The 27,042-nt window shown below is 41.6% G+C and overlaps 1 long non-coding RNA gene across 3 annotated transcripts in view; it reads left to right on the forward strand.

Annotated features, from left to right (window-relative positions):
- Positions 1-471: 471 nt before the first annotated feature.
- The window catches only part of LOC140485671 (uncharacterized), a 46,492-nt gene continuing 19,921 nt past the window's right edge, over positions 472-27,042 (forward strand). Inside the window, exons 1-2 of one of the 3 annotated variants that reach the window (XR_011962406.1) lie at positions 472-622; positions 5,741-5,803. This is a non-coding gene — a long non-coding RNA (uncharacterized lncRNA). The other 2 variants (XR_011962405.1, XR_011962404.1) reach the window with 2 other exon arrangements.

A 27,042-nucleotide genomic window follows, 5' to 3' on the forward strand; every position in this document is an offset into this window, starting at 1 on the left:
TTTAAACTTCTGTTAGGCAGAAAATTATACTTACTGCTGTTTAAAATGGCTTTTATTTAAGTAGAGAATGTGTTCTGTATCACTGTGATTGCACAAAAATGAGAGCTTAAACAACTTTAAAACTTTAATTCAGCAGGCTTCCATCTAACCAAAAATATGATAACGTAAAAATAAATTAACTGCATAAAATCAGCGAGATCATACAGATGCTAAATATTTACATTCATTTTGGATAATTTTTCACTGTTAGATTCCATTTTACAGTCAGTATGCCTTTAAGAGAAATGTGCTCATGATGTCACCACTGTATTGTAGTATGGGACCTGAGAGTATAGAGGTCTAATACCACTTCTTACTTCAGATTACTTGAAGCATGCTGCTGTGTTGTAACCCAATATTTAATATCAGCCCAGAAATGTCTTTACTGAGACATGCACACTTTTATATGCTAGTTTGACATAGTTTTATTTTGAGGTATTTTAGGTGTTGGAGGTGACTTCCTCGAATTCCAGGAGCAGCAATTACTGTTTAATATGCTGTTGCATTGTTTTGGAACTTTGGGAAAAAAAAGTCAAAACAACGGCAGGTTAAAAGGGAGAAGAGCAGACAAAGGAAGCACATGGTGAGGACAGTGCAGGAGAGAGAGAGAGAGAGAGCGAGAGTGAGCGCGAGCCTGAGCCTGCACAGTTACTGCCTTTCCTGTTTGAATTCATATGTTGCTGGACATCGGAGTGCGTCTGGGTAAATTAACAAACAGTGAAATTCACAACTAATTTTGGAGGAACTGTTGGGTGAAGTTCACAGCACAGAATCAGATAAGTTAATTGTTGTTTTATGTCTGTCCAAGAGAAAGGCTGCAGTAGTGAGTATCGTGGATTCTATCATGATTATATGTTTTTGGAGATAAGTCTTTTGATTAAACTTAAAATATAAGAAATAGCTATTAATTTAACCTGGGGCAGTGTTTGTAGAGGAATAAGACGGTGTTATTTTCTGGGTCTGTAGATTGTGAAGGAGCAAAAATGGCCTTTGCAGTGATATTGTCAGATGTGGGAGTTCAAAGAGAGTTTAAGGGTTACTGCGGATTATATCTGCCATAAACGCTGTTGGATGCGAATCTTATCAGGTCGAGTGGATCGGTTGGAGAGACAGATAGAAGCGATGAGGAATTTGCAACAGGAACAGTACGTGATGGATGGCAGTTATAGGAAGGGGGGAAAGTCTCAGATATAGTCACATAGAGGGGTTAACTCCAGGAAGGGTGAGAGAGGTCAGCACCTAGGGCAGGAGTCTTTTGTGGATATACCCATTTCAAACAGGTATGCTGTTTTGGAAAATGTAGGGGGTGATGGATTCTCAGGGGAATGTAGCACAAACAGCCAGGTTTCTGATATTGAGACTGGCTCTACTGCAACGAGGGGTATGTTGGCTTCCAATAGATCAATTGTGTTAGGGGATACTGTAGTCAGAGGTACAGACAGACGTTTCTGTGGCCAGCAGAGAAAAAGCAGAATGGTGTGTCGTCTCAGAGAGGGTGCAGAATGTTCTCACGGGGGGAGAGGGGCCAGCAGGAGGTCATTGTCCACATTGGAACCAATGATATTGGAAGGGAAAAGGTTGAGATTCTGAAGGGAGATTACAGAGAGTTAGGCAGAAATTTTAAAAAGGAGGCCCTCAAGGGTAGTAATATCTGGATTACTCCCAATTCTATGAGCTAGTGAGGGCAGGAATAGGAGGATAGAGCAGATGAATGCGTGGCTGAGGAGCTGGTGTATGAGAGAAGGATTCACATTTTTGGATCAGTGGAATCTCTTTTAGGATAGAAGTGACCTGTACAAGAAGGACGGATTGCACCTAAATTGGAAGGGTACTAATATACTGGCAGGGAGATTTGCTAGAACTGCTTGGGAGGATTTAAATTAGTAAGGTGTGGGGGGGTGGGGGGGAAAGAGATTGGTCCGAGACAGGTACAGCTGAGAACAGAAGTGAGTCAAACAGTCAGGGCAGACAGGGACAGGTAGGACTAATAAATTAAACTGCATTTATTTCAATGCAAGGGGCCTAACACGGAAGGCAGATGAACTCAGGGCATGGTTAGCAACATGGACTGGGATATCATAGCAATTACGGAAACATGGCTCAGGGATGGACAGGACTGGCAGCTCAATTTTCCAGGATACAAAATGCGACAGGAAGGATAGAAAGGGAGGCAAGAAAGGAGGGGGAGTGGCATTTTTGATAAGGGATAGCATTACAGCTGTGCTGAGGGAGGATATGTTGTAGTTCTCTTCACCGAGCTGGGAATTTGTCTTGCAAACGTTTCGTCCCCTGTCTAGGTGACATCCTCAGTTCTTGGGAGCCTCCTGTGAAGCGCTTCTGTGCTGTTTCCTCCGGCATTTATAGTGGCCTGTCTCTGCCGCTTCCGGTTATCAGTTCCAGCTGTCCGCTGCAGTGGCCGGTATATTGGGTCCAGGTCGATGTGTTTGTTGATAGAGTCTTTGGATGAGTGCCATGCCTCTAGGAATTCCCTGGCTGTTCTCTGTTTGGCTTGCCCTATAATGGTTGTATTGTCCCAGTCGAATTCATGTTGCTTGTCATCTGCATGTGTGGCTACTAAGGATAGCTGGTCGTGTCATTTCGTGGCTAGTTGGAGGGAGGATATTCCCGGAAATACATCCAGGGAAGTTATTTGGGTGGAACTGAGAAATAAGAAAGGGATGATCACATGACTGGAATTGTATTTTAGACCCCCCAATGGTCAGAGGGAAATTGAGAAACAAACTTGTAAGGAGATGTCAGCTATCTGTAAGAATAATAGGGCAGTTATGGTCGGGGGTTTTAACTTTCCAAACATTGACTGGGACTGCCATAGTGTTAAAGGTTTAGATGGAGAGGAATTTCTTAAGTGTGTACAAGACAATTTTCAGATTCAGTATGTGGATGTACCTACTAGAGAAGGTGCAAAACTTGACCTTCTCTTGGGAAATAAGGCAGGGCAGGTGACTGAGGTGTCACTGGGGGAACACTTTGGGGCCAGCGATCATAATTCTGTTTGTTTTAAAATAGTGATGGAAAAGGATAGACCAGATCTAAAAGTTGACGTCCTAAATTGAAGAAAGGCCAATTTTGAAGTCTTAGGCAAGAACTTTCAAAAGCTGATTGGAGGCAGATATTCGCAGGTAAAGGGACGGCTGGAAAATGGGAAGCCTTCAGAAATAAGATAACAAGAATCCAGAGAAAGTATATTCCTGACAGGGTGAAAGAGAAGGCTGGTAGGTATAGGGAATGTTGGATGACTAAAGAAACTGAGGGTTTGGTTAAGAAAAAGAAGGAAGCATATGTCAGGTATAGACAGGATAGATCGAGTGAATCCTTAGAAGAGTATAAAGAAAGTAGGAGTATACTTAAGAGGGAAATCAGGAGGGAAAAATGGGGACATGAGATAGCTTTGCCAAATAGAATTAAGGAGAATCCAAAGGGTTTTTACAAATACATTAAGGACAAAAGGGTAAATAGGAGAGAATAGGGCCCCTCAAAGATCAGTAAGGCGACCTTTGTGTGGAGCCACAGAAAATGGGGGAGATACTAAATGAATATTTTGCATCAGTATTTACTGTGGAAAAGGATATGGAAGGTATAGATGTAGGGAAATAGAAGGTGACATTTTACAAAATGTCCAGATTACAGAGGAGGAAGTGCTGGATGTCTTGAAACGGTTAAAAGTGGATAAATCCCCAGGACCTGATCAGGTGTACCCGAGAACTCTGTGGGAAGCTAGAGAAGTGATTGTTGGGCCTCTTGCTGAGATATTTGTATCATCGATAGTCGCAGGTGAGGTGCCGGAAGACTGGAGGTTGGCAAATGCGGTAATGACAAGCCAGGGAACTATAAACCGGTGAGCCTGACCTTAGTGGTGGGCAAGTTGTTGGAGGGAATCCTGCGGGACAGGATATTCATGTATTTGGAAAGGCAAGGACTGATTCGGGATAGTCAACATGGTTTTGTGCATGGGAAATCATGTCTCACAAACTTGATTGAGTTTTTTGAAGAAGTAACAAAGAGAATTGCTGAGGGTAGAGCATTAGATGTGATCTATATGGACTTCAGTAAGGCATTTGACAAGGTTCCCCATGGGAGAGTGATTAGCAAGGTTAGATCTCATGGAATACAGGGAGAACTAGCCATTTGGATACAGAACTGGCTCAAAGGTAGAAGACAGAGGGTGGTGGTGGAGGGTTGTTTTTCAGACTGGAGGCCTGTGACCAGTGGAGTGCCACAAGGATCGGTGCTGGGCCCTCTACTTTTTGTCATTTGCATAAATGATTTGCATGCGAGCATAAGAGGTACAGTTAGTAAATTTGCAGATGACAACAAAATTGGAGGTGTAGTGGACAGCAAAGAGGGTTACCTCAGATTACAACAGGATCTGGACCAGATGGGCCAATGGGCTGAGAAGTGGCAGATGGAGTTTAATTCAGATAAATGCGAGGTGCTGCATTTTGGGAAAGCAAATCTTAGCAGGACTTATACACTTAATGGTCGGGTCCTAGAGAGTGTTGCTGAACAAAGAGGCCTTGGAGTGCAGGTTCATAGCTCCTTGAAACTGGAGTCACAAGTAGATAGGATAGTGAAGAAGGCGTTTGGTATGCTTTCCTTTATTGGTCAGAGTATTGAGTATAGGAGTTGGGAGGTCATGTTGTAGCTGTACAGGACATTGGTTAGGCCATTGTTGGAATATTGCTTGCAATTCTGGTGTCCTTCCTATCGGAAAGATGTTGTGAAACTTGAAAGGGTTCAGAAAAGATTTACAAGGATGTTGCAATGGTTGGAGGATCTGAGGTACAATGAAAGGCTGAACAGGCTGGGGCTGTTTTCCCTGGAGCGTCGGGAGCTGAGGGGTGACCTTATAGAGGTTTGCAAAATTATGAGAGGCGTGGATAGGATAAATAGACAAAGTCTTTTCCCTTGGGTTGGGGAGTCCAGAACTAGAGTGAGAGGGTGAGAGGGGAAAGGTATAAAAGAGACCCAAGGGGCAACCTTTTCACACAGAGGCTGGTACGTGTATGGAATGTGCTGCCAGAGGATGGGGTGGAGGCTGGTACATTGCAACATTTAAGAGGTATTTGGATGTGTATATGAATAGGAAGGGTTTGGAGAAATATGGGCCAGGTGCTGGCAGGTGGGACTAGATTGGGTTGGGATATCTGGTCGGCATGGATGAGTTGGACCGAATGTTCTGTTTCCATGCTGTACATCTCTATGTCTCTATGACTCTAAATGTCTGTTGGATTCTTCCATACCACATTATCCACACTTAGTTTCTTATGTTACAGAAGATAACATAAGCATTGAAACATCAAGTAAAACAGTCAGTTAAAGATAAATCTACACCACCCATTAAGTTTATTCCCTTTTCATCCTGACGGTTTTTCATTCTCTCATTAAGACAGTAGTTGGTTCACTCATGACAAAATCCCCAGCTTTTGGCTTTCTGCAGTAATATGGAATTTATGTGGCTGTCTCAGTAGTTTAAGGTTAATTATGGCTCCAATAATATTGACAGTGGAAAACTCATTGATAATGCTATTGAATGTCAAGGAAAGTAGATATCGTTTAATGTGTTATTTTAATTTTAACTCTGGGCAGTTCCTAACAGATAATGGCAACAAGAAACACAATTACGGAAATCATGGACTATTTTAATTCTTAGATCATCTTATATCCACCACTTTGCTTCCAGGGCATGATGCCAGAGGGAAGTGATGGAAATTAACACAACTCAGAGGCTATCCACCAATGCAAGGTAAGTGTCAGGATTGGGTTTCGAGGTTTTTATTCCTACTTTTCCTGGTCCATCCAATTTATTCTCGATATTAATAATCGAAGGCAGTCCCAAAAATGGGTTTTACCCTATTGTTCTTTACTGAAGGTGCACTCCAAAATACTGTCATAATAGTGATACAGCAAAGTTTGTTTTCACCGAAACATTAAGCACCCAGCATTCTTGATAAACCGACAGAAATTATATAATTCAAATACTGCAATGTTTACTGTATTATTCTGTTCACTTATTATAGCTTTTAATTTATTTACATCAATGTAAATATACTTGTTGTTCAATCAAATGACCACACGAAAGATCAACAGTTTATTCAATTTCAAGTCAATTTCTCCTCAAATACCGTGATCTACTGCGATGTCTGAGTAGGCAGTTGAGGGTGCGAGTAAGAAGGCTCTCTGCTGGTTTGTTTTATTTAAAGCTAAGTCACAATCTTATTTAATTGAGTTATACTGTAAATAGACTATAACAGTGATGTGTATATCCCCTGTATTATATTTCTATTGATTATGTGAACCTCTTGATGAACCAGAATATTTGATCAACTGGCACACTTGTGGTTCCTTAGGTGCAGAATAATGAAATGTTTACTGCACATCAAAACTTCTGTACATGTGCAATGATTAGAAGTGACTCAGTTTATGTGGACTTGTCAGACCAGCCTGCTCTGTCTCAACCTCCAGCCACGATCCAACAACTCCTATTCCTGAGCTCACTAGCTATCACACTGAGGCATATTCTCTTATCTTACGTTTTCATACAAACAGCTAGTGTGATGAAAGCTTAACACTGTCTAATCGTCAGCGATTGAACAGTTTAACCCACTGATAAGCGACACAAATATGTCATTCACACGATTAGTTGGATCTTTTCCTTGGAAATTTGCTAGGTTTCTCTGGAAGGAGATTTATCAACAAACCTTGACCCACACCAAGCTGCTCATACAAGCTCACGGCTTTTGTGTCATCTAATCTACCAAATGATCTTTACATGGCCCAAGTGTGGAACCATTAAACCGTACGGTACAGAAGATGCATTCAGCCCATTAAGTCTTTACTGTCAAAACAGACTAAATCTACACTACCCAGCAGAAGGCCCACAGCCTTGAATATTATGACAAGACCTCAATTCTCAATTCTTGTAATCTTTTCTTCCACCACCTCTTTCAACTTTTCACTTTAAAAGTAATCAACATCACTTTGTTGTGTTGACAAATGGTACATCACACATCCAGAACATAAAATCTGTTTTAAATCAAGGCTCACCCAGACATACAGTGTCATTAGTTCAATTCATTTCCTGCTGTGTTGTGACACTTGTAAAACACAGAAAACACTTAAGACATAGCCCAGTGATTTTCTAATAATTCGGTCACCATTCAACTGATTAACCTTTCAGTGAGGCAAGCTTCTTACGTTTTCTCTCATTTTATCTGAGCAAACATAAGGTCACCATCCATGGGTTCCGAGACTATATTGTGAGTCAGCAGTTCAAAAAGGAAAGAAAAGCATTTAACTCCAGCCTTCTCTGGAGCCGAGTCTCTTTGCCACCACAAGCTCAGTCCTCAGTTGAAATCACTGCCTCAGGTGTGACCTGAAAATGCAATTGAGCCTAAGGATGTCATTGAGATAACCCAAGATATGCAAGAAGACATCTCCATAAACATATATCACTTCATCTATAAAGCATCATTTTGCAGATGAAGCTGTAAATAGATGAACAGCAGTACTGCCTGTGTTACTGCAAGTAGCTGTGTAAACATTTGGAATGCTTCAGAGGTGACAGGAACCTTGCTGCTCAGCAGAAAAGGCGCACGGGAAATGAGGTAATGGCTTCCCAGGCTGTTCAACCCAGCCTCTCACTTTATTAGTAGTCACCAACTAAGTGGTTGATGGTGGAGCTACATCTTAATAAGGAGTGTGATGCACCCTCAAAAAGATACCCAGCAGAGAAGGCCAGCAGCCTCAGCAGCACCACCACTAATAGTAGTGGCTGTGAGCTACAACTGGAAGGTGAAGGTATGTCAATGACCATACTCACCATAGTCAGGTAAGTAAAAACTTACAATTCTAGGCCAGTCAGGCAAACTTAGGGGATGTGGGTGGGTTGCTGAGGGCAAGAGGCATGAATGCCAAGGCATGGCCAGTTCAATTGAGGGAGTCCTTTTGTGTTCCAACACCTTGCCCGGAAAAGGGATCAAGGTACAGTAGTTAAATTCGTGATGACACAAGTAGATGACTTGTGAAAAGGACACAATGAGTCGACAAAGGGATATAGATAGTTTACGTGAGTGGGAAATTATCTGGCAAATGGAATACAATGTGGGAAGTGGGAAGTGGGAAAATGTCCATTTTGATGGGAAGAATAGGAAAACACATTATCTAACTGGTGAGAGGTTGCAGAACTCTGAGACACACATGGATTTGGGAGTCCTAGTGCATGAATCACAGAAGGTGATGCAGGTACAGCAAGTAATCAGGAAAGCTAATAGAATATTTTGTTTAATTGTGAGAGGAATTGAATGCCACAGTATGAATGTTATGCTGCAATTATACATGACATTGGTGAGAATGCATCTGGAATATTGGTACTGGTCACTTACGGAAAGATATTAAGGTGTTGGAAGCAGTTAAGAAGACTGCTAGTTACTAGATTAATACATTACAGATTGTATTATGAAGAAAGGCTTGAGAGGCTGGGCCTGTATTGTCTGGAGCTTAGAAGAGTAAGAGGTGACTCTGTTGGAACAAACAAGATCCTGAGGGAACTTGACTGGATGAATGTGGAAAGGATATTTGTTCTTGTGGGACAATCTAAACTAAGGGCTATAATTTCAAAATATGGGGGTCCCCATTTAAAACAAAGATGAGGAAGCATTTTTGTCTCTCAAAGGATTGTGAGTCTTTTGAATTTCATTCCTCAAAAGCAAGTGGATGAAGAATATTTAAATATGTTTAAGGCAGACATGCATTGGTTCCCAATAACCAGGGGTATAAACGATTATCGGGTATGTGCAGGACTGCAGAGTTTCGGTTCAAATCAGATCAGCCATTGAATGTTAGGGCAGATGCAAAGGAACTTGTGACCTATTGTTAGGAACATGGAAATAGGAGTAGGCCATTCAGCTCTTTGAGGCTGCTCTGCCATTCATTCAATAATAGATCTGTGGTCTAACAATATATGCCTTCCTTGGGCCCATGTCCATAGATACCTTTGCTTAATAAAAGTATAATTATCTCAGATATAAATTTAATAATGCAATTAGCATCGAACATTTTTTGAGAAAGGGAGTTTTAAACCTTCACTGCTCTGCATGTAGAAGTGCTTTCTAACATCTCTTCTAAATGGCCTGGTCCTAATTCTTAGACAATTTCTCCTGGTTCTAGAATTTTCAGACAGTAGAAAAATCTTACTTTTATCCTTCTTATTATTCATTTATTGCCCAGCCCTGGTTGCCTTGAGAAAGTGGTGGTGAGCTGCCTTCCTGAATTCTGCAGGACACCTGCTGTGGGTTGGCCCACAATTTCATTAAGGAGGGAATTCCAAGCTTTTGACCCAGCAACAGCAAAGATATTCTAATATATTTCCAAGTTGGGATGGTGATTGGATTGGAGAGTGGTGGTGGCCTACATATCTGCTGCCCTAGTCCTTTTAGATGGAAGTGGTTGTAGACTTGGAAAGTGCTGTCTAAGGACCTTTGGTGAATTTCTGCAGTGCATGCTGCTGCTACTGAGCATTGGTGATGGAGGGAATGGATGTAGATGTGATGCTAATCAAGCAGGCTTCTTTGTCCTGGATGGTGTCAAGCTTCTGGAGTGTTGTTGGAGCTGCACCCATCCAGACAAAGTGTGGCGTATTCCATCATACTCCTGACTTGTGCCTTGTAGATGGTGGACAGGCTTTGGGGAGTCAGGAGGTGAGTTACATACTGCAGTACTCCTAACCTCTAACCTGCTATTGTAGTCACTGTGTTTATGATGGGGATATTTATGGATCTTCCTCCTCCAGTGAGTTGTTAAATTGTTCACCACCACATCCATGACTGGATGTGGCAGAACTGTAGAGCTTAGATCTGATCCATCGGTTTGGGATCACTTAGCTCTATCACTTGCTGCTTATGCTGTTTGGCATGCAGATAGTCTTTTGGTGGCTTCACCAGGTTAACACCTCATTTTTGGTATGCCAGGTGCAGCTCCTGGCATGCCCTCCTACATAGTCCCTTAAGTCAGGATTGATCCCCAGACTTGATGGTAGAGGCATAAAGTTGTACAGCATGGAGACAGATCCTTCCACCCAACTCATCCATGCTGACCAAACATCCCAATCTGACCTAGTCCCATTTGCTAGCATTTGGCCCACATCTCTCTAAACCCCTTCTATTCATAAACCCATCCAGATGCCTTTTAAAAGTTATAATTGTATCATCCTCCACCACATCCTCTGGCAGCACATTCCATACATGTACCACCCTCTATGTGAGAGGTTATCCCTCAGGACCTTCTTAAATCTTTTCTCTCTCATCTTAAACTTATATCCTCTGGTCAGCTTTAGGACATGTGCTTTGAAGCACAGTTGCAGTGGGAAAAATGATTGGTTTCAATATAAAATTGCAATGTCCCATGACTTAGTCAGCTGGGAATATGGCCCATGTAGGTATTGGGGGCCCATTCGTCTATCCCTCCACAATTTTTCCCAAATTATCAATATAGGTATAATATTTATTAAGATTGGTTTTTCGCCATGCAAAAACAGTGCTATTTCTGCAATCAAACATGTTTTCCTAATTTAGTGCTAACTATGGAATCATATCGTATAGAAAATGCAAATTCAGTACATTGTGCCTGTGTCAGTCCTTTCCAAGTAATGCCACTCCTTTGCTTTAATCTGATAACCAAGCAGGATCATCTATATCAAGTACACATAAAACACACTTATGAAAATGATTAATGACTTTATTTCTTCCTGATCATAACTTGCTGACTGCAGAGTGTAACTACATAAGTTTGAGTTTTGACAACATTGAGGGAATAAAACCAGTGACAGCTAAGATTTCCCAAAATGAAATGTGAAATTTGGGAGGTGGTTGTTATTTCTAGATATTTTCTAATCAGCTTGATCAGAGGTTCTACTTTACATCTCTGGGAGTGGTGGGATTTGAACCCACGCTTCCTGGCTCAGAGGTAGGAATGCTACTGTTCTGCCCCAATAATCATAGACATCGCTTCTATGTTTGATTTGATTTATTGACATGTGTGCCTACATACAGTGAAAAGCTTTGTTTCACGAACAGTACAGGCAAATCATAGCAAACAAGGGCATACAGATTATAAGGTGCTTAGACAGAGCAATGCTTACAAGATTACAGCTGCACGGGAGGCACACTGAAGCATGATCAATATCAGATTTGAAATTAGGGAGATCCCTTCAAGCAGCCTGATTATAGCAAGGAAGAAGCTATTTTTGAATCTGTTAGTGTGTGTCTTCAAGCTTCTGTACCTGCTGCCTGACAGAAGAGATTGAAAGAGATATTAACAGGGTGGGAGGGGCCCTTGATGATGTTGGCAGCCTGTCTGCAGCAAGGAGAGGTGTAAATGGATGAGAGGTTCACTTCTGTGATGATCTGGGCTGTGCAACTTTCTGCAGTTTCTTACAGTACTGGGCAGAGCAGTTGCCAGGCCATGTGATTGCAGACTATGCTGGAGTAAAATTCTGCTGTTGATAGCTCACAGCGCCTCATGGATGCTCAATCTGTTTAAAGTCTGTCCCATTTAGTGTGGTGATAATGCCACACAAGATGATGGAGGTTACTCTCAATGTGAAGGCAAGACTTCATCTCCACAAGGACGATGAGGTGGTTGCTGTTACATGCATCTGTAATTGGCAGATCAGTAAGGATGAGGTCAAGTATGTTTTTCCCTCTTGTTGATTCCCTCACCACCTGCCGCAGACCCAGTCTAGCAGCTATGTCCTTTAGGGCCCAACCAGCTCAATCAGTAGTGCTGCTGCCAAACCACTCTTGGCACTGGACATTGAAATCCCAACCCGGAGTACATTTTGTGCCCTTGTCACCCTCAGTGCTTCTTCCAAGTCTTGTTCAAAATGGAGGAGTACTGATTCATCAGCCTGTGGAAGATGATATGTGACAATCAGCAGGAGATTTCCTTGCCCATGTGTAACCTGAAGCCATGAGACTTCATGGGGTCCAGAGTCAATGTTAGGGACTCCCAGGGCAACTCCCTCCCGATTGTATCCCACTGTGCTGCCACTTCTGCTGGGACTATCCTGCTGGTGGGACAGGACATATCTAGGGATGGTGATATCTGGGACATTGATTGGATGGTATGATTCTGTGAGTATGGTTATATCAGATTATTACTTAACTAGTCTGTGAGATAGCTCTCGCAATTTTGGCACTCGTCCCCAGATATTGGTAAGGAGGACTTTACAGGATTCTATTTCTCTGATTTCCTTTCCAGTGCCTTGGCCAATGTCAGGTGATCTACCTGGTTTCATTTCTTTGAGACTTCATAGTGACTGATACAAAAGAATGGCTTGCTAGTCAAACACATTGCTGTGGGTCTAGAGTCACATGTAGGCCAGATCAGGTAAGGACTGCATATTTCCTTCTCTGAAGGACATTGGTGAACAGATTTTTTTTCTGATAATTGGCAATGGTTTCACAGTCATCAGTAGGTGCTTAAGTCTAGATTTTTAAATTGAATTCAAATTCCATCATTTACTATGGTGGGATTTGAACCAGGATCCCCAGAACATTAGTTGAGTTTCTGGATTAACATTCTAGCAATAATACCACTAGGCCATCACATCCTATATTTACCCTGTCTATATCTGGAAAACCTCAATTAGGACACCATTTAAGTTTCTAAATTTTAAAGAATGAAGGCTTAATTTATCTAATCTTTCTTTATAATTTTTCCCCTGAAGTCCAGGTAACATCCTTGTTGAAGTCCCTCCAGGGCAAAAACATTTTCCTTGAGGATGTGGTGCCTAGATCTGGTCACAGTACTCTAAGTGGGCTCTAACTAGGGTTTTGTACAACCGCAACATAACATCTGCATCCTTTTACTCCAACCTTTTAGATATGATAGCTTTCATTCTATTAGCCTTCTTGTCTATTTTCAGCATCTGTTCATGGCATTTTAAAGAACTGTGCACCTGAACGCCCAAATCTCATTCCACATCTACTATATTTAAATGTTGTGCCTTCTAAAAAATACCCTGGTTGATCCTTTGTTGGTCCCTCACACTTGCTTATTTAAAATCCATCTGCCAAAGCTTTGCTCATTCACCTAATCTATCACTATTCTGTTGAAAATTTATGCTGTCATCAATACCATCTGCAATGCTGTCTAATATTGTGTCATCAGCAAATTTAGAGATTTGACTTTTTATGCCATTATCAAAGTCATTAATGAATACATGTATTACTTCTATAACATGATGATTGTGTTCTTGTGCATGACTATGTAAAAATCATGCAATAAAAACAATACTTAGTGTTGGCAATGCAATTGTGTTATAGCCACCACATTTTAAAAGTTTGTGCTCTAGAAATAGCGTCCACTATTCATCAGTTGCATTACAACCAAGTTGCATTGACGAAACATGCGATAAAGCAAAATGACTTTGTTTTGTGTATATTTGAGCCCCTAACACAGAATCCCTGCGGGACACCAATGGTCATGTCCTGCCAGTTTGAGTACTTATCCATTATTCCAACTCTCTGCTTCCTGCCACTGAACCAATTTCCTTTCCACGCAACAGTGAAGGTGTTAGAGAATAAGCATTGGTGAGAGGTGGGTACAATGAACAGATAAAGTAACATAGCACAGAAGGTTACTCTTATGCTGGAAGCACGGATAAGAGAATTGACCTTCTTTTTGCACTGCTGCCCTGTTCTCCTCATCCTGGTGATGGCACTGACCTGGGTAATGATCACTGACCATGGTGGCATTTTATAGTGGCATGGGCTCCAGGAAAACATATCATCTCTTCGCTAATCCATGCACATTGACTTCCAGATCCCTCTCAGAGAAGTACGAATGCCACTTACCTCTGATTTGCATTCTCTCCTATTCTTTCCACAGCTGAGCAGCACAATTTCCAGATGGCAGCACACCTGCAGGTATGCTACAAGCTTCAGAAGTTGGCATACCTGCAAGAGTTGGTGGCCTTCGGGAGGACCTCCATGGAAGTTGCTTTGGGAACAGTGTGTGATAAGATGTGACAAAAATTGCAAGTGATTCTTGCTCTGGAGACTCAATAGTATTTAATGGGATGAGTTTGGTAAGACCTGGTGAGAACACTCAATCTGCCTCACTGCGAGAATCACTCCATAGAACTCAATGCAGCTTTGTCAAACCCAAGTCCCTTTAAATTCTACCTTGGAGAAAAATGCCTACTCTTATAGAATTACAAGTTACCCCTATTCTGTGTTAGTGGCTCAACTTGATCTTTGAGATTGGCCAAAGTCATTGATTATCAGCAATGCAAGCTTCTCTCAATGCTAACTGTTTCCTCACTGCACAGCAACCCCAATGAGTCTTGGTCACATCACTTCAACAATGCCCAACCAAACTGTCTTTTAACCAAACAATTTTGAAATTGTTTTCAGTTAATAGATTATACAATATCTATTGATAATATCAAAACCCCTAACTCTGGGCTATAAAGCAAAAGTCATTGGCCTATTATAAAAAAAGCCAAGAACTTGTATTTGTGTTCTCTTCAAGTAATCAACCTTCATTCATGAGAACAACAAAGTTGAAATTACAGAAATATACAGATACATTTCAGTAATATTCATCAGATGACCCTGGTGATGAAATTTTAAAATCTGTCTACTATCCTGATATGCTGGTAGTCAGTCAACCATCCCCACAAAGGAATTCCAGCTTGGAACATTTGGACTCCATCGTAACAGCAAGGACGTTGATAACCATTTTATATTCAACTGTCACTAATTGAATACTCTCTTTATAATTTTCAATTTGGTTCCTCTTTGTATTTTTGTAAGTTGAAACAAAAGTTGCAAATATTTTGCCCATGTTGTGCAGTAACCACCCCCACATATACTCCTGTCTAAGAGTTGTGTTAAATAAACATTTCTATTCATGCAGTCCAAACAACGTCAGAGTCCACAAACAGAGGGAGTGGGAAATATATCACCACTGTATAAAAAAAGGGAAAGAATAAAATCACAATCTGCTTAAAGACAGGTGGTGAGAATAAGGAAAGGGACTTGTTTTGAAACTCTCAATCTGTCTGCGACTGTAGAGAAATGCAAATTACTTCATACAGGGAATGTGCACAAAAGAAACGAAGAGTCTTGATTAACAGTAAATTGAAAATGTTCAGTTCCTGTGATTAAAGTAATTCAAATCAAGTCAAATATTTGATGTATTAAAAGGTTAATAATGAACAAAAAAAAGAGATAATTCTGTCACCTTATCAATCATTACATTAAACATAGCTCTGGCCATGACAATACGATAGGATATTCCAAAGTATATTTTTAAAAAAAAGACAGCAATCCAAATTGACAGAGGAGATGGAGGGATTGGATTATGAAGAATGATTTCTTCCTGAGAAATAAAAGGAATACAGGATGATATGATTGAATTTTTTTTACATTCTGATGTTTAGTTAATGTAGACCATGACAAGCTGTTGAGTCTTGTCCAAAATATTGACAAGAGGATGCAATCTGTACTTAATGTGGGAAATAATTCCACCTTAACCTGTAGAAATTTTAGGACATACTGTGAAACAAGCAGTCATGAATTAGCAGCCCAGTTTAGATCTCTTTTGATTCTAATTTGCATTGACTGTCAGAATCCCGGAAGAGACAATGGAAATCAATAATGCTTATTCATTCAATACAAAGTTAGATAGGTTTCTTCCAGTAAATATTTTGGGATGCATCATGTGGGTAATTTGAGACATGATATGTGGTAACTGTAATAGGAGGAATAGATGACCTTAAACCTACGGTTCCCAAAGATCTACTTTGCTGTTTTTATTTGTTGCCTTATGTCTGAGTCTATTGTGGTGGGATGATGGCGATTGATTGCTAATGATTAATTAACAACTCCATTATTGTTGTAACCGTGACTGTCAGATGCTCAAAAGTAACAGGTATAAACCTTGTTTCTTTTGTTCTGCAGCACTTTCTATCTCCCTCCATGTAGTTGGTGGACCATTTGTACTTCAATGAAAGGAGGCTGCATTGAAACATTAAGCTGTCATAGTTTTCAGACAAGTGAACATACAGAGCAACAGTTATTTTCAGATTCAGTTCAATCAGCTTAACTTGTCTGCATGGTACAATACAAAATAATGAACAGACTATGCTTCACCAAGTGGGTGCAATCTGTTGCTCGTTTCAAATAAAATAACTTCTAATACATTCCCCCATTCAGCCTTGCTCAGCTCCTTACCATATGGTCTTCATTCTAATTCCTCACTTGGCAGTACAAAAAAGGCAGAAGGGGATAGCTAAACTGAGGCAGGCTGTACATGCTCCTTTCCCTTCTGCTGAGTCCAATTTTAATTTCCCTCACAGCAGGGTCAAGTAGCCAGCAGGGTTTTTTTTTAAACCGGAGGTCTGAGTGGGGGAATATTGCTGGATTCTTAACTGGGTCAAACATATCAATAACAGGAACCAGGTTCTGAAGAGGTACAAGGAAGCATATTTCACATGTTATTTTAGTTAGGGCTCTATAGGGAAATCGAAGCACATTCTGTTGCCTAGCTGGAGAGGTCAGCCCTGGGAGCAGCACTAATGTGCTGTGTGAGTGCACAGCATCCAGCCCATGTAGTCAACTATGGAGCGATTAAATGTCAGGGACCTTGCAGGGCTGTTCCAGACTGAGTTCTTTTCTGGGTGCTTAACAGACTTTGAAAGATGGTGCATAATGAAGGATGCCAGTGAATTCACAGTAATCTGGTGAATGGCAAGTTGCTTTAGGAGTAGTGTGGTAGGATGGGGTGAGAATTAGACATGAGAGCACAGTAGATAATTAACATGGAATATTTGGTAAGAAATAGAGAGAGAACTCATTGGGGCTCAAGTTAGCAAATCCTCCAAAGAATGATTAGTAGCATTAATACATGTTGAAACGCATATCTACATCATTCCATAAGCCAAGTATTTTTCAAACTAATTATTTGCCCTGTTCCAATTTTCTTCTGTTATGTAATCTAGGGATTACCATTAAAGTTCTGCCTTTTAATCTTGGTGCTCATTACCCAGATGCCTTCACTGCTCAGTGCATTGACTACAGAGGCTGGGACATCATGTTGCAGCTTGCAGGACTTTGGTAAGGCCACTTTTAGAATACTGTATTCATTTCTGGTCTCCCTGCTATAGGAAAGATGTTGTTCAACATGAAAAAGTTCAGAAAGGATTTACAAAGATGCTCCTGGGATTGGAGGACTTGAGTTAGAGTGAAAGACTGAATAAGCTGTATTTAATTTTCCCCAGAGCATCGGAGACTGAGGGGTGGCCTTATAGAAGTTTATAAAACCATGAGAGGAATGGATAGGGTGAATAGCCAAGGTCTTCTTTCCAGGGAAGGAGAGTCAAAAACAAAAGGGCATCAGTTTAAAGCAAGAGGGGAAAGATTTAAAAGGGACCTGAGGGGCAACATTTTCAAGCAGAAGATGGTATGTGTAAAGAACAAGCTACCAGAACAAGTGGTGGTATCTGGGTGGGTACAGGAACAGGAAGTGTTTAGAGGGATATGGGCCAAATGCTGGAAAATGGGACAAAATTAGTTTAGGATATCTGGCTGACATGGATGAGTTAGTCCGAAGTGTCTGTTTCAGTGCTATATAACTCTATGACTCCACAACTCAACACAACTCAACCTTAACAAAAAAAACCCACAAGATTCAGACCTTGAATGCTCAAATTTAGTGACTCACCCCAGTCGGTTCATCTAGGACTATCATCCATTAACAATAAATTGTGATTTAGTTTAATGTTTCCAAGAGGATCTGTAAACTTGAAGTATATTTATTTATTTCTTCAGTCATGTTCTGGTTGCACTACCCGAATTAAAGTTTGTTATTCACTAACAATGGGAAGATGGTTGCAAAATAAAAAGCTTGGAAGAAGAAAGTTACAGCAAAATCCATTTTACACCCAGATTCTCTTCAAGTGCAGTGATTTTTTTGTAACAGCACTAGATGGGCACATATATCAATTTGAGTAGCATAATGGCACTGTTTACTTACAATGTACTCAGGTTGCCTGAAGTGTGCTTTCCTGGCCTTACAAGCTAACTGTGCTGTGTGTAAAGGTTTCCACATCAACAACGTCTACATATATTAATATGCTTCAGTGAGATACCCTGCAGGGACACGTACTGTTCCACATGCAGAAGTACACGTGGTGTTTTCAAAACTCTTATGAGTGTCATAAACCCCAAGGGCAAGGAGGCAACACACTGTGCTACTCATTGTTCTCTCAATGTTTTTTTTCACTGTCATAATCAAAATAAATGCTTTTCATCCCAAGATAGATTCACGTTCGGCAGATCATTCAACAAATTCCAATTCATTCACTTATAATTCTCCCCGGCACCATTTCAACATTCAATGTTTGAAGCAATCTATCTATTCCAAAGTGCTCCAATATTTGATTTGTTTTCCAATAAGTATTTGATATCGGGCTCGATCTTTTGCCCTTCACAACTCCCATTCCCATCATTGCTGGGGGTCTGGGGAGGGGTGGTGGGGGAGGGGAGGGGTGGAAGTGTAAAATGCATACACCAGCTACCTGAGTACACCTGACCTGATGCCCAGTAAAAATAGACTGTCCTCTATGGAACCATTCTGGAGTGTGTGACATAGAGAGTACTCACAAAAGGAAAACACAGACTGCATTCATGTACTATTTACTGCTGTTACTGACTGAGCTAGAAGCCTCCAAGGGTGAATTTGTATTGCCATTCTGTACCAACAGAAGATCAAAGAAAAAGATTTTGAAATCAGTTGTGAAGAGATTCCTGAATCAGCTTCAATTCCCTATACATCATGAGGACATGCACTGCAAACTTCAACAGAGAACAACAAGTGGTCACTCAGTTAATGCAACAGTTGTCTCCTATCTATTAGTGGGGGTGTGGGGGGGGGGGGGGTCCTTCAGGAGAATGGTCTATGCACACTGGGGCAACCCTCTCCAGGAGTTTCCATCTGACTTACAAAACCCACTCCTGTTAATCCACCTGGGCTGTCCGTTAACCTCCCCATCCAAAAATCCAGGGACTAATCTCGGTCTGGGATCCATCCTTGAACTTCACTGACCTATCATAGTCCTCAGTAGGGACCATGCCTGAGTTCTGGTGCTGCTGAAACTGCTAATTAGCTTCCAGCTCTGGAGGGGAGGATTTCAATCATTGAGGAGCAGAAGTTTGACTTTCAATTCCCTAAAGGCACCCAGAACAAATTCTGGCTGTGAGTTAGCCTTGCTTAATGTTGTCTATCTGTGACTGACTTTGCTTCTGGGGAATAAGGAAAATGAACCCTCCCTTTCACTCCTCCACAAGTAAAATGTAATCCATAGTGTAATGTTCAGTTTTTCTCTATTTGATTATGTAAATCTGATCAATGCATACTATAAGCAATTAGCTAATCCTGGTTGATTACTCAGAGCTTGAGTAAATACATTAGTTACTATAAGCATGACTGCAGACATTTTTCAATGCAAAAATATATCAAAACATTTTAAAATGAACATTGGTGCCATTGTTGCATTGCTCTGAACCAAATGAAACAAACAACATGTACAACACAAATCTATCTATACATTTCAAGTGGGTTTCCTCCTGGTGCTCCCGTTTCCTTCCACAGTCCAAAGATGTGCAGGTTAGGTGGATTGGCCATGCTTAATTGCCCATAGTGTCCATGGATGTGCAGGCTAAGTGGATTGGCCTTGGGAAATGCAGGTTTACAAGGTTAGGATGGGGGTGGATGCTATTCCAAGGGGCGGTGTAGACTCAATGTGCTAAGTAGCCTGCTTCCACACTGTAGGGAATTTGTGATTCTATTCTATAAATAGTCTATTTGATCATGTTTCTGCCTAGACAATGAAAATAAGGTATGGTCTTACCTCCCGCAACTTTTTACTTTTGTGCAAAGTGAAAGCTTTGCTTTAAGTTAAAGCTTAAACAGTGATGTGAGTTAAATGTCAGTAAATATTTATACAAAGGCATTGCAGACTGTGGAACAAAAATGTTTGGTACGTCTTTCTTTTTCATAAAATAAAACATTTTTGTAAGCATGTTTAACTTCCAGCAGTTAAAAGGTTTTGCTGGGGAGTTGAACTAATGGTTCCAGGGAGAATTGCCAACTTACACTTTGAAATACACAGAAAACATCTGACAGTTATAACACTTTGTAGATTCATCCAGAGGTTCACGGGAATTATTTTCAACATGAATGCTAACTGTGGATTGAGGAATGAGAGTTATATTCTGTTTAGTATCTCATCAAAAACAACTTATCTGCCTGAATTCTGTAATTTTATGCCTGTTAATAGTGTACTTATTCAAAACTTTGGGGAAAATCTATAGTGGATTTTCAAACAGTTGTGTAAAACAAACCTCAAGTCTAACACCCAAGTCAGATCATTTGAAAAATATTAAAATAATAATTTCTTTATTAATAATTCCATCACAGAACGAAAGGAATATGAATAACATTTAGTTTGATATGAAGCTTTGCTTTATGAAAAAGTGATTTTATGAGCTGGAAACCATTAGTTCCATTTTAAAAAGACAAAAGCAATATTCAAGTGACTTGAAACACAACATCTAAGCTGGCGAAATATTTGGCTTACTCTACATGGCAAATTCTTAATTAAGTTGAGCTAACTCAACTATAAGATCCCATACATTGCATTATCTTAGGGAAATATGAATGAATCACGTTCTCATTCACTGAACGTACAGACTCAACTGGCAGGTCAACACCATGAGATGTCACCACTTCAGATAAAGGATTCTAGGCTAAGGTAAAAATCACCCCAGCCGTAATGTAATTAGGTACAATTGGAATCCACGAGCTGTGATCATATTTGGATTACTGGTCAGTTAGTTTGAGAGAAGGGGAGAGAGAGAGAGAAGAGAGAGAGAGAAGAGAGAGAAGAGAGAAGAGAGAAAAGAGAAGAGAGAGAAGAGAGAAGAGAAGAGAGAAGAGAGAAGAGAGAAGAGAGAAGAGAGGAGAAGAGAGAAGAGAGAAGAGAGGAGAAGAGAGAAGAGAGAAGAGAGGAGAAGAGAGAAGAGAGGAGAAGAGAGAAGAGAGAAGAGAGAAGAGAGGGGGAAGAGAGAAGAGGGGGGGAAGAGAGAAGGGGGGGGGGAAGAGAGTGAAGGGGGGAAGAGACCAGGGAGGGGGACTGGGGGAGAGAGTGAGGGGGGGGGGGAGAGCGACAGGGGTAGAGCAAGGGAGTTGAAGAGAGCGAGGGGGGGAAGAGAATGAGAGTGGGGAGAAAGTGCGCGAGGGGGGAGGGAGAGCGTGAGGGGAGGAGGGAGATCGCGAGGGGGAGGGAGAGCGCAGAGGGGTGAGCGCAAGGGGGAGGGAGTGTGCGAGGGGGGAGGGAGAGCACAAGGGGGATGGAGTGCACGAGGCAGGGGAGAGCGAGAGTGGGGAGAGAACACGCGGGGGAGGGCATGAAGTGGGAGGGAGAGCATGAATGGGGAGAGAGAGCGTGGGGAGGAAGAGAGCGAGACGGGGGAGAGAGCACGAGTGAGGGAGAGTGAGTGTGGGAGAGTGAGACCGAGCCAGAGCGAGAGAGAAAAGCCTAATTCCCTTCAGTGTTTAAAACAGTTTCTTTAAGACACAGGATAAAGCAAGATAAGATTTCAAAAACTTCTGTCTCAGTCCCATACTCGCTTTCCATCCATTTTATAACCTTGAATCGGTCTGCTGTTTGAATATGTCACACAGAGATTTTAAAGAACTGAATTCAACATCTGCTGCCTCCAGTGGAACAGATAAAGAACTTGATCACAGCTTTCAATGCCAAAGCTAGAAGATTGCTTAGCTCACCCTGGTCTCAATCAAGGTATCAACATATGAAAACCATTCAACTTTAATCATAATGAAACTTTAATGTGCCACCTGTATATTTCCACTCTTTGGCTTAGTAATGGGTGTGTGTGCATGAACTTCAAGTGAGAAAGTTTTCTTTTGCAGTTAAATATTCATTGATATGGTATGCATATCCTTTAAAAACCTCTATTCTGGTTACATGAGGGGCAAGAAAAGAGGGAAGTCATCTTATCCCTTCTCACCTGATTGTAGCTTTGTACATAGAATCCCTACAGTGAAGAAGCAGGCCATTTGGTCCATCAAGTCCACACTAACCCTTCAAATAGCATCCTACCCAGACCCACCCTCCCCTATCCCTATAATTTACCATGGCTAACCCAGTTATCCTGTACATCCCTGAACACTGAGCAATTTAGCATGGCCCATCTCCCAAACCTACACACTTTTGGACAGTGGTGGGGGAAATCAGAGCACCCAGATAAAACCCATGCAGATGCAAGGAGAACATGCAAACTCCACGCAGTCATTCGCCAAAGGGCAGGATCGAACCTGGGTCCCTGGTGCTGTGAGGCAACAGTGCTGACCAGTGGCCACCAACCACCCATTTACTGTGTACAAAATATGATAAAATCATCATAAGTAATCCAGGAACAGAAAAGTTGATGGAAAGTAATGATAACATCTGTGTTAAAAATGAGAGCACAGTAAAACTGCTGGCATTCAAATTATCAACAGCAATATGTGTGATAAGCCAAAAATGTTTAAAACAAAATACCATCAAGGCATATGAACAGCATGGGAACAGTCACAAAAATAAGAGTTCTCTACATGAATGCACACAGCATAAGGAATAAAACAATTAAGCTGGAAGTACAAATTCATCTTAAAGGGTATGATATAGTAGCAATTATAGAGATCGAGCTACAAACTAGGAATGATTGGGAGGTAAATATTTCAAGTTGTGGTACCTTTAGAAAGAACAAGGTTATTGAGAAAGGAGAAGGAGCAGTATCAATATTACCAAAAAACACAATTAGAGCAGTGGAAAGATATATTTAAAAAGGGTGATCAAATAATGAAAATAGATATAGCTAAGGAATAGCCGAGTGTGCAATGCCCTGGTGGGAATTGTATACAGACCTACTGACAGTCATGATGTAGTGGGGAGAATGTATAAATGCAAAGATCAGAGAAGCATGTAGCAAAAACAATGTGGTTATAATGGGAGATTTTAATTTCCACATAGACATAGCAAAACTGTTCAAGTAATAAAGGCAGTCAATTTCCAGAAGGTATCTGGGACTGTTTTCCTGGAACTATAGGGCCAGATTTTGCTGTCACACTAGCAACAAGGCTAATGGTCCTCACTGTTATTTATGCGCAAATGTTACAATGATGTCAAGAGTGGAGAATTTGCACAAAGAAGAGAAAAATCCGAAAGTTGCTTTCCAGCTTGCTCCTCTGTTAGCTGAAAATGTGTTGCTGGAAAAGCACAGCAGGTCAGGCAGCATCCAAGGAACAGGAGAATCGATGTTTCGGGCATGAGCCCTTCTTCAGGAATGAGGAAAGTGTGTCCAGCAGGCTAAGATAAAAGGTAGGGAGGAGGGACTTGGGGGAGGGGCGTTGGAAATGTGATAGGCGGAAGGAGGTCAAGGGGAGGGTGATAGGCCGGAGTGGGGGTGGGGGCGGAGAGGTCAGGAAGAAGATTGCAGGTAAGGAAGGCGGTGCTGAGTTCGAGGGATTTGATTGAGACAAGGTGGGGGGAGGGGAAATGAGGAAACTGGAGAAATCTGAGTTCATCCCTTGTGGTTGGAGGGTTCCTATGCGGAAGATGAGGCGCTCTTCCTCCAACCGTCGTGTTGCTATGGTCTGGCAATGGAGGAGTCCAAGGACCTGCATGTCCTTGGTGGGGTGGGAGGGGGAGTTGAAGTGTTGAGCCACGGGGTGGTTGGGTTGGTTGGTCCGGGTGTCCCAGAGGTGTTCTTTGAAACTTTCCGCAAGTAGGTGGCCTGTCTCCCCAATATAGAGGAGGCCACATCGGGTGCAGCGAATGCAATAAATCAGGTGTGTGGAGGTGCAGGTGAATTTGTGGCAGATATGGAAGGATCCCTTGGGGCCTTGGAGGGAAGTAAGGGGGGAGGTGTGGGTGTAAGTTTTGCATTTCTTGCGGTTGCAGGGGAAGGTGCCGGGAGTGGAGGTTGGGTTGGTGGGGGGTGTGGACCTGACAGGGAGTCACAGAGGGAGTGGTCTTTACGGAACGCTGATAGGGGAGGGGAGGGAAATATATCCTTGGTGGTGGGGTCCATTTGGAGGTGGCAGAAATGATGACGGATGATACGATGTATATGGAGGTTGGTGGGGTGGAAGGTCAGGACCAATGGGGTTCTGTCCTGGTGGCAATTGGAAGGGCGGGGCTCAAGGGCAGAGGAGCGGGAAGTGGAGGAGATACAGTGGAGAACATCGCTGACCACGTCTGGGGGGAAATTGCAGTCTTTGAAGAAGGAGGCCATCTGGGTTGTACAGTATTGGAACTGGTCCTCCTGGGAGCAGATGTGGCGGAGACGAAGGAATTGGGAATATGGGATGGCGTTTTCACAGGGGGCAGGGTGGGAAGAGGTGTAGTCTAGGTAGCTGTGGGAGTCGGTCGGTTTATAGTAAATGTTCCTCTGTTAGCTCTGTGTTACTAGTCACTTGTTTAAAATACATGGTAAGTGGTCATTGCATTTCTGTGATAGATATGAGCTAAACTCACCACAGAATGCTAAGACAAATTATTTCAAGTCTATGTGCCATTTTATCAATGTTCAAAATATTAATTAGCTCCTTTCTGCACTAAAAATTAAGTTTACATGTTTGAAATCTTGCTCCTTCAGTTATCACTTACTGTTGGAGAGTTAAAAAGGGTAAGATTTTTAATATAACTTTTATTTTCTTCCACTTCTTTCTTCTGTTTGAATCTTTCTTTGTTCTCTTTATTTTTTCTACTTGATTTGGCATTGAAATCATCTGCTCTAATTTTGACTTCCTTCTCAGTCCTTACACTGTTTAAGTCACAATCCTTTGGTCTCATTGATTAAGCTTTGTTTTCCTCCCAGTTTACTCATGTCCCAGAAATTTGAATTCCCTGACCGAAATATTTCAGTTGACACTTGCTGCCATAGCTACCAGCTCAGAATGGACATGCATTAGAAAATATGCCCATGTTACATTGTAAGTGAAAACTTTGACATTATGATCAACACAAAAAAAAATGCTGGAGTAATTTACCCCCAGGAAAGCCATATCCCAAGCCAATGTTTCAACACATCTATCAGCTTGGGAAAATATAGTTGCAGAACAGACCCTTTGCTCTAACTTGTCCACGCTGACTAGACGTCCCATATTGACCTAGTCCTATATGCCAGCATTTGATCCATATCTCCATAAACCCTTCCTATTCATCTACCTATGCAGATTACTTTTAAATTATGTAATTGTACCAGTCTTCAACACCTCTTTTAGCATCTGATTCCGTACACATACCACTCTCTGCTTGAAAACATTACTCCTCAGGTCCATTTCAAATCCTTCCCCTCTCACCCCAAGGCTGTGACCTCTACTTGAAGACTGCGCCATCCTAGGAAAAAAAAACCTTGGCTATTCACCCTATCCATGCCCCTCATGATTTTATAAATCTCTATAAGGTCACCCCTCAGTCTCCTATGCTCCAGAGAAATAAAAGGCCCCAGCCTATTCTGCTTTTCCCTATAACTCAAACACCCATCAGCATTCTCTGTCAAGTTGTTTATATTTATGACAAACAGAAATTACTGAAGCAAGAATAACCTGTAGCAGACTTTGAACAACAGTCTGGTATGAAGAATAGAAAATTTATCTACCAAACTGAGAGCAACTGTTCTGTCCACTCTGTTCACATGTGAGACTTACCGGTATAAAAGCATCAGGCCAAGGTATCCCACTACCTCCACGTGAGAAATTTCTGAAAGCAAAATACCGGACACTGGGATACTCACCCAAGCTGCCATGCAAAGCATCCACAACATATTGAGATAATCGGACCGAAATTGAGTTGGTCATCCTGTCAAATTATCCGACACTGTTAGAAATCATAAAATCCCTACAGTGTGGCCCATTGAATCCACATCATGTCTCCTTCCTACCCTATCCCTGTAATCCTGCATTTCTAAATCCCTGGACACGATGGGCAATTTAAAATGGCCAATCCATCTAACCTGCATATCTTTTGACTGTGGGAGGAAACCAGAGCACTAGGAGGAAACCCAAGCAGACATGGGGAGAATGTGTGAACTCCACACAGACAGTTGCCCAAGGATAGAATCAGACTGGGGTCCCTGGTGCTGTGAGGTGGCAGTGCTAACCATTGAGCCAGCAAATCCTTTAGGAAGAATTTGTGTCTGGGGTGTCCTGTCATAGTGATCAAAAGAAATACAACAAGGACCTTCTGAAGGCTTCACTCTCCACTTCAAATCCTGTAGAAGCTCATCTAGGATGCTGCATTTGCCATAAACAAATATAAAATAAAGTGTCTGGAGTCCATAAAAATAAAGGCATACAGAGGTAGAGAGTGGAAGTAAGGAAGAAAACTCCAGAACCATTAACTCATCCAAAATGTAATCAACCTCAGTATCCTGTTTTGGTTCCAGCAGAACATTCCAGGTGCAGAACCCCTTTAGCAGTCAACTATGTAGCCACTTCAATCCCCAGCCCTACACTCAAGCTGATGAGCATAGCCCCGAAGGAAGAACAAAATCAAGATCTTGTAAATAACGTAAGCACCGAACCGTGCAAAGGCAGGTTTAAATTATGGCACATGCTGTCAGCATGTCTCAGCACAGCAAAATTTCACCTCATGTTTTGGAACCAGTAAGGGAAAAAAAATAATAATAATAAACAATGACCAGATTTTTATTAAAGTTTGTCCAAATATCTTGATATAGGGAAAGGATTCTGACTACATTTGCTGAACTAGACACACTTATGCAGGAAGATTATAGTTGATTGTCAATTTTACCTTACTCAGACTCTTCCTTTATTCCAATAACAATGAGATCAGGTGGGCAGGCTTGCACTATACTTTGTTTTAACATGGATTTGCTCATATCTGCT

This window comes from Chiloscyllium punctatum, chromosome 14 (genome assembly GCF_047496795.1).
Source record: "Chiloscyllium punctatum isolate Juve2018m chromosome 14, sChiPun1.3, whole genome shotgun sequence".
Classification (NCBI taxonomy): domain Eukaryota; kingdom Metazoa; phylum Chordata; class Chondrichthyes; order Orectolobiformes; family Hemiscylliidae; genus Chiloscyllium; species Chiloscyllium punctatum.